The sequence below is a fragment of the Cebus imitator genome, unplaced genomic scaffold (assembly GCF_001604975.1).
Source record: "Cebus imitator isolate Cc_AM_T3 unplaced genomic scaffold, Cebus_imitator-1.0 Scaffold546, whole genome shotgun sequence".
Taxonomy (NCBI): Eukaryota; Metazoa; Chordata; class Mammalia; order Primates; family Cebidae; genus Cebus; species Cebus imitator.
Genome location: NW_016107861.1, coordinates 263,127 through 268,904, shown reverse-complemented (window position 1 = coordinate 268,904; position 5,778 = coordinate 263,127).

The following is a 5,778-nucleotide window of genomic DNA, read 5'->3' as shown; positions in this document are numbered from 1 at the left end:
TTTCTTTCTTTCTTTCTTTCCTTCTTTCTTTTTTTTGTAGAGACAGGGTTTCATCATGTTGGTCAGCATGGTCTCAAACGCCTAACCTCGTGATCCACCCACCTCGGCCTCCCAAAGTGCTGGGATTACAGGCATGAGCTACCGTGCCCAGCCGATTTTTCTAAGAGTGCTCTCTCAAATTGTTTGAGGAACCCATGCCTCAATCTACCTCTGATCTCCAGTTAAATAACTACAATGGTGGGATCTCATGCAATCTAGAGGAAATGCTTCACTTGGGAGAGGGGAGTCTTTTTGCTGTCTTCCTGCTGTGTCTAAGCCAGTGAAACCATCTCGCCCATAGGCCCAGCAGAGTCATGTTTGTCTTCTTCACTTTGTCACCAGTCTCTCACCCAGGGCCTGGCCCACAGCATGTGTTTTGCGAAATGGACGAATGAGTGAGTGGGTGAGTGAATGATGGACCCCACCTCTGCCAGGTGTTAGGCAGCTCCTGAGGACTGATTCTCAGCACCTGTCTGCGACACTCTGCTCACTGCCAGCTCTCTTCTCAGCCCCACTCAAAGATGTAGCATTGAGGGAAGCAGATACAGCTGGACGGTGCTGGTTCCTTCCTCTAGGCCCAGCTCAGCCGCCACTTCCTTTTGGCCCCAGTTAGAGGTGCAGGTGGCCCCTGGTCATGGGGTGAGCGTACAGGGCAGGGGAAAGGGTGGGGATTGGGTAGGTGCTGGTCCAGGGGCCCTTCTGTTTATCCCTCTAGACCCGGCCTGCCCAGGACCTAAGTTGGGTGGATGGTGGTGGGATGTCCTCGAGTGAGGAATGTCCAAACTTCTTAGGGTCAGGGTGATGTGTGTGTAAGGGTTGGAGAGGGGTGGTGGAAGTTTCTAGAAGGAACAGAGGAGAGCAGTGTTCACAGCCTACATATCCTCACCCCTTGCCTCCCCTGCCCCACCCATTCAGGTGGTGCCCCCTTTTTCCCTTTCCTCTGTCAGTCACACCCTTTAAACCCTTCCTAACTAGCAAGTCTTTCCAGATTATCTCCAGTGGATCTGAACCACGCCTTAGTTCCCTGTCTCCTCGGAATGTGTGGAAGCAGTCAACTCTGTGTTTATTCATCCGCCCTTATTGTTCTGTCTCCTCTGTTCTCTCCAAGGCCCTGTTGTTCCTGCTCCTGTCATTCAACCTAATGCTGAGAGCTCCTCCTTGAGGGAGGAATGTATGTAAAGTTTAAGAATGGAGGGGCAGGGTGGGGGGCATCTTGCTTAGACAGGGATTTGGGGGTGAGTAGAAGCTTGCAGGCTGTTATAAGTAGCCAGAGAAGGTGTCTGAAAAGCACATGGTTTACAAGTTTTCCTCTCCCACTTCTTTTTTTTTTTTTTGACAGAGTCTCGCTCTGTTGCCCAGGCTTGAGTGCAGTGACATGATCTTGGGTCACTGCAACCTCTGCCTCCTGGGTTTAAGCGATTATCCTGCCTCAGCCTCCTGAGTAGCTGGGATTACAGGTGTGTGCCACCACACCCAGCTAATTTTTGTATTTTTGGTTGAGACTGGGTTTCACCATGTTGGTCAAACTGGTCTTGAACTCCTGACCTCGTGATCCACCCGCCTCGGCCTCCCAAAGTGCTGGGATTACAGGTGTGATCCACCATGCTCTATTCTTTTTTCATTAAAAAAATTATTACTAGGTTACATTTTAACATACCTCAAAATTCCAAAGGTATAAAAGGCTACAGTAAAATGTACGTCCTCCCAGCCCTGTTCTTTCATCCCCCAGTGTAGCTGCCTCCCCACAAGCCCTCTGACCAGGCCCCCTGCACAGGGGCAGGGGGTGGGGATGTGTTGATGGAGACTTAGGTTTTCTCTTTTATAAAAACAATGCTGTGTAACCACTGGGAAAACTGCTTGGCAGTATCTTTAAAGCTGACCGCGTGTATACCCTATGATCCAGCGATCCCTTTCCTAGGTTGCTTTCCAATTGTTGGGGCTCAGAATACAATACCCCGAAATGCAGGCCTCAGAAGGAGCCTCAGAAGCAAACGTTTTTCTCTGCCTGCCTGCTTCTCAGCCCCATTCTCCCCTTCCCATCCCCTGCCCCCAGGTTGGGTGTAGAAACTAGGATCCCTCTTCCCCAAGGTGAGTCATAAAAACTAGAACCCCTTTTCTTCAAAGCCAGCCATAAAACTGACAAATATTACTCTCACTTTCCTTCCACCTTCCTGTGTAAAAACTTGTCATAAAGACATTATCTGACCTGTCTTCTTTGATCATAGGTCATAAGACACCCCACCCATTCCAGAGAGAATCCTGCTCCATACCCAGAAGGAAAAATATGCGTGACCAGAAAGGCCAAGAAGAATCTAGACAGACAGGCCCTGCTGCGTTTCCCCATTCCTTCTATGAGCATGAAAGCATACCCTGATTGTCCAACCGTATTTCCACACAGCTGTCCATAGTTTGTTGAACCTAAGTATAAACATGAATGATGTCCCTTGTATCTTTGGGTCTTCATTCTAAGGCTCCTGTGTACACCTTAAATAATGCATATGCCTTTTCTCCAATTAATCTGCTTTTTGTGAGTCCATTTCCAGCAAATATTCAGGGGGAGAAGGGGAAGATTTCCCTGGCTCTAACACAACAAAAATGTGCATCTGCTCACCATGATATTGCTCAAAATGCTCCTAACAGTGCCATGTGTAAGAGTTAAACATTGGAAACAGCCAAAATACCCATCAATGGCAGAAGGGATAAATAGTGTATGATAAACTCTTTTTTTAATTTTTATTTTATTTATTTATTTATTGATTGATTTTATTTTATTTTATTTTTTGAGACGGAGTTTCGCTCTTGTTACCCAGGCTGGAGTGCAATGGCACGATCTCGGCTCACCGCAACCTCCGCCTCCTGGGTTCAAGCAATTCTCCTGCCTCAGCCTCCCGAGTAGCTGGGATTACAGGCACGCGCCACCATGCCCAGCTGATTTTTGTATTTTTAGTAGAGATGGAGTTTCACCATGTTGACCAGGATGGTCTCGATCTCTTGACCTCGTGATCCACCTGCCTCGGCCTCCCAAAGTGCTGGGATTATAGGCTTGAGCCACCGCGCCCGGCTCTTTTTTTCTTTTTTTTTGAGACAGAGTCTCGCTTTGTCGTCAGGCGCCAGGCTGGAGTGCAATGGCGCGATCTCGGCTCACCGCAACCTCCGCCTCCTGGGTTCAGGCAATTCTCCTGCCTCAGCCTCCTGAGTAGCTGGGATTACAGGCACGCGCCACCATGCCCAGCTAATTTTTTGTATTTTTAGTAGAGACGGAGTTTCACCATGTTGACCAGGATGGTCTCGATCTCTTGACCTCGTGATCCACCTGCCTCGGCCTCCCAAAGTGCTGGGATTATAGGCTTGAGCCACCGCGCCCGGCTCTTTTTTTCTTTTTTTTTGAGACAGAGTCTCGCTTTGTCGTCAGGCGCCAGGCTGGAGTGCAATGGCGCGATCTCGGCTCACCGCAACCTCCGCCTCCTGGGTTCAGGCAATTCTCCTGCCTCAACCTCCTGAGTAGCTGGGATTACAGGCACGCGCCACCATGCCCAGCTAATTTTAATTTTTTGTATTTTTAGTAGAGACGGAGTTTCACCATGTTGACCAGGATGGTCTCGATCTCTTGACCTCGTGATCCACCTGCCTCGGCCTCCCAAAGTGCTGGGATTATAGGCTTGAGCCACTGCGCCCGGCTGGGAGTCCAGTTCTAAAAAGGACATTCATGTGGTTCCATGTACATAACATTTAAACACAATAACAGTGAATCAATAGTGTCAGGTGTCAGGATAGTGATTACTTTGCGGGATGAGAGGGGGCAGTGCTGGGGGCAGCCAGCAGAGTGGTCTGTGAAGCCCTGTTGGTTCCTGCTTGGGCTCAGGGCCCTGCCTGTCCAGGGCCTATGGAGTCCTAGAGTTGAGGACCCACAGGAAAATGGGGATGGGATGCTGCATGAAGGCAGAGGGAAGGCATTGTGTCTGAGGAACGTGATGAGCCCCATGAGGCCTGCACTTGACCTGAGCAGCAGCTGACCAGTGGGGTGGTGAGTAAAGCACAGGGTAGATGGAGTCAGTGTCTTTCTGCGGAGTCCAACAGACACCACCGTGTCTGTTCTGTGCCAGGCACAGATCTAAGTTCTTCAGGGATCTGAGTAAGACTTGGTTACTGCCCTACTGGAGCTTACAGTCTGGCGGGAGAACGGCATAGCAGTGGCATATAGACAAATCTTTGGCATGCAACGTAATGAAGGCCACCAGGGAGGTATGTGCCTGTGTCACGGGAGCCCTGAGAAGGAAGCATTTGACATGAGCTAGGGGGATGACGCTTGAGAGCTGAATCTTGAAGGTCAACCAGGACATATGAGGTCAGCAAAAGTGCTCTAGGCACGTGGCACAGCATGTTCAAAGGCTCAGGGTAGGAATGGATGTGGTAGTTTGGGGAATTGCATATTCTCTGGAACATTAATTTTGTGCAAGAAAGTGAAAAAAAGCGAGGCAAGAGACTTGAACAAGAGAGGGTCCTGAACGCTGAACACCCACTGAGAAATTTGGACCAGAACTGATCTTTCTTTTCTCTCTCTCTCTCTCTCCCCATTTCTCTCTCCTTCCCTTTCTTCTCCCTCCCTCCCTTCCTTCTTCCCTTTTTTTCTTCCTTCCTGTTTCCTTTCCTATAAAAACAACGCATACTCACTGCAATCACTTTATTATTTATTTTATTTATTTTTATTTTTTGAACAGGAGTCTCACTCTGTCACCCAGGCTGGAGGGCAGTGGTGTGATCTTGGCTTACTGCAACCTCCACCTCCCGGGCTCAAACAATTCTCCTGCCTCAGCCTCCCAAGTAGCTGGGACTGCAGGTGCACACCACCACACTCAGCTAATTTTTTGTATTTTTAGTGGAGTTGGGGTTTCACCATGTTGGCCAGGCTGGTCTTGAACTCCTGACCTTGGGTGATCCACCTGCCTCGGCCTCCCAAAGTGCTGGGATTACAGGCGTGAGCCACCACGTCCAGCCTGCAATAACTTTAGAGTATACACAAACCAAGAGTGTAAATTCTATGAAGATGAGAACTTTATTAAGTCCCCATCATTTTCCCAGGGCCAGCTGTGGTACCTGACATTTAATAGATGCTCAAAAACTATTTGTTGGTGACATGGGCACTGTGCTGCACCCTGTGGGTGTAATGTGGGTAACGCAGATGGGGGAGTCTCCTTCTTGAACTCCCTGTAATTAACTGGTAACAGTAACCTAGTAAATGCCATGGTAGAGAATTAGGGCAGACATCTAACCTTGGAGTGGGGGTGGGGAACCAGGGAGGGCTTCTCGAGTGTGCAGTGCAGGTGCTGAAACCTGAAGGTCCAGCAGGGATTAGTTGGGGCAAGAGTGTTGAGGCAGAGGGAAGAGCACTCAGGCAGGAGAGTCTGTGTATGTGTAAGAATATGGGGCTTTGTCTCAAGGACAATAGAGTTTAGAAAAGATGGTGCTATGATACATTTTTTTTTTTTAATTTATAAAAATTTTTAGGCCGGGCACGGTGGCTCACACCTGTAATCCCAGCACTTTGGGAGGCCGAGGCGGGTGGATCACGAGGTCAAGAGATCGAGACCATCCTGGTCAACATGGTGAAACCCCGCCTCTACTAAAAATACAAAAAGTCAGCTGGGCATGGTGGCGCGTGCCTGCAATCCCAGCTACTCAGGAGGCTGAGGCAGGAGAATTGCCTGAACCCAGGAGGCGGAGGTTGCGGTGAGCGGAGAT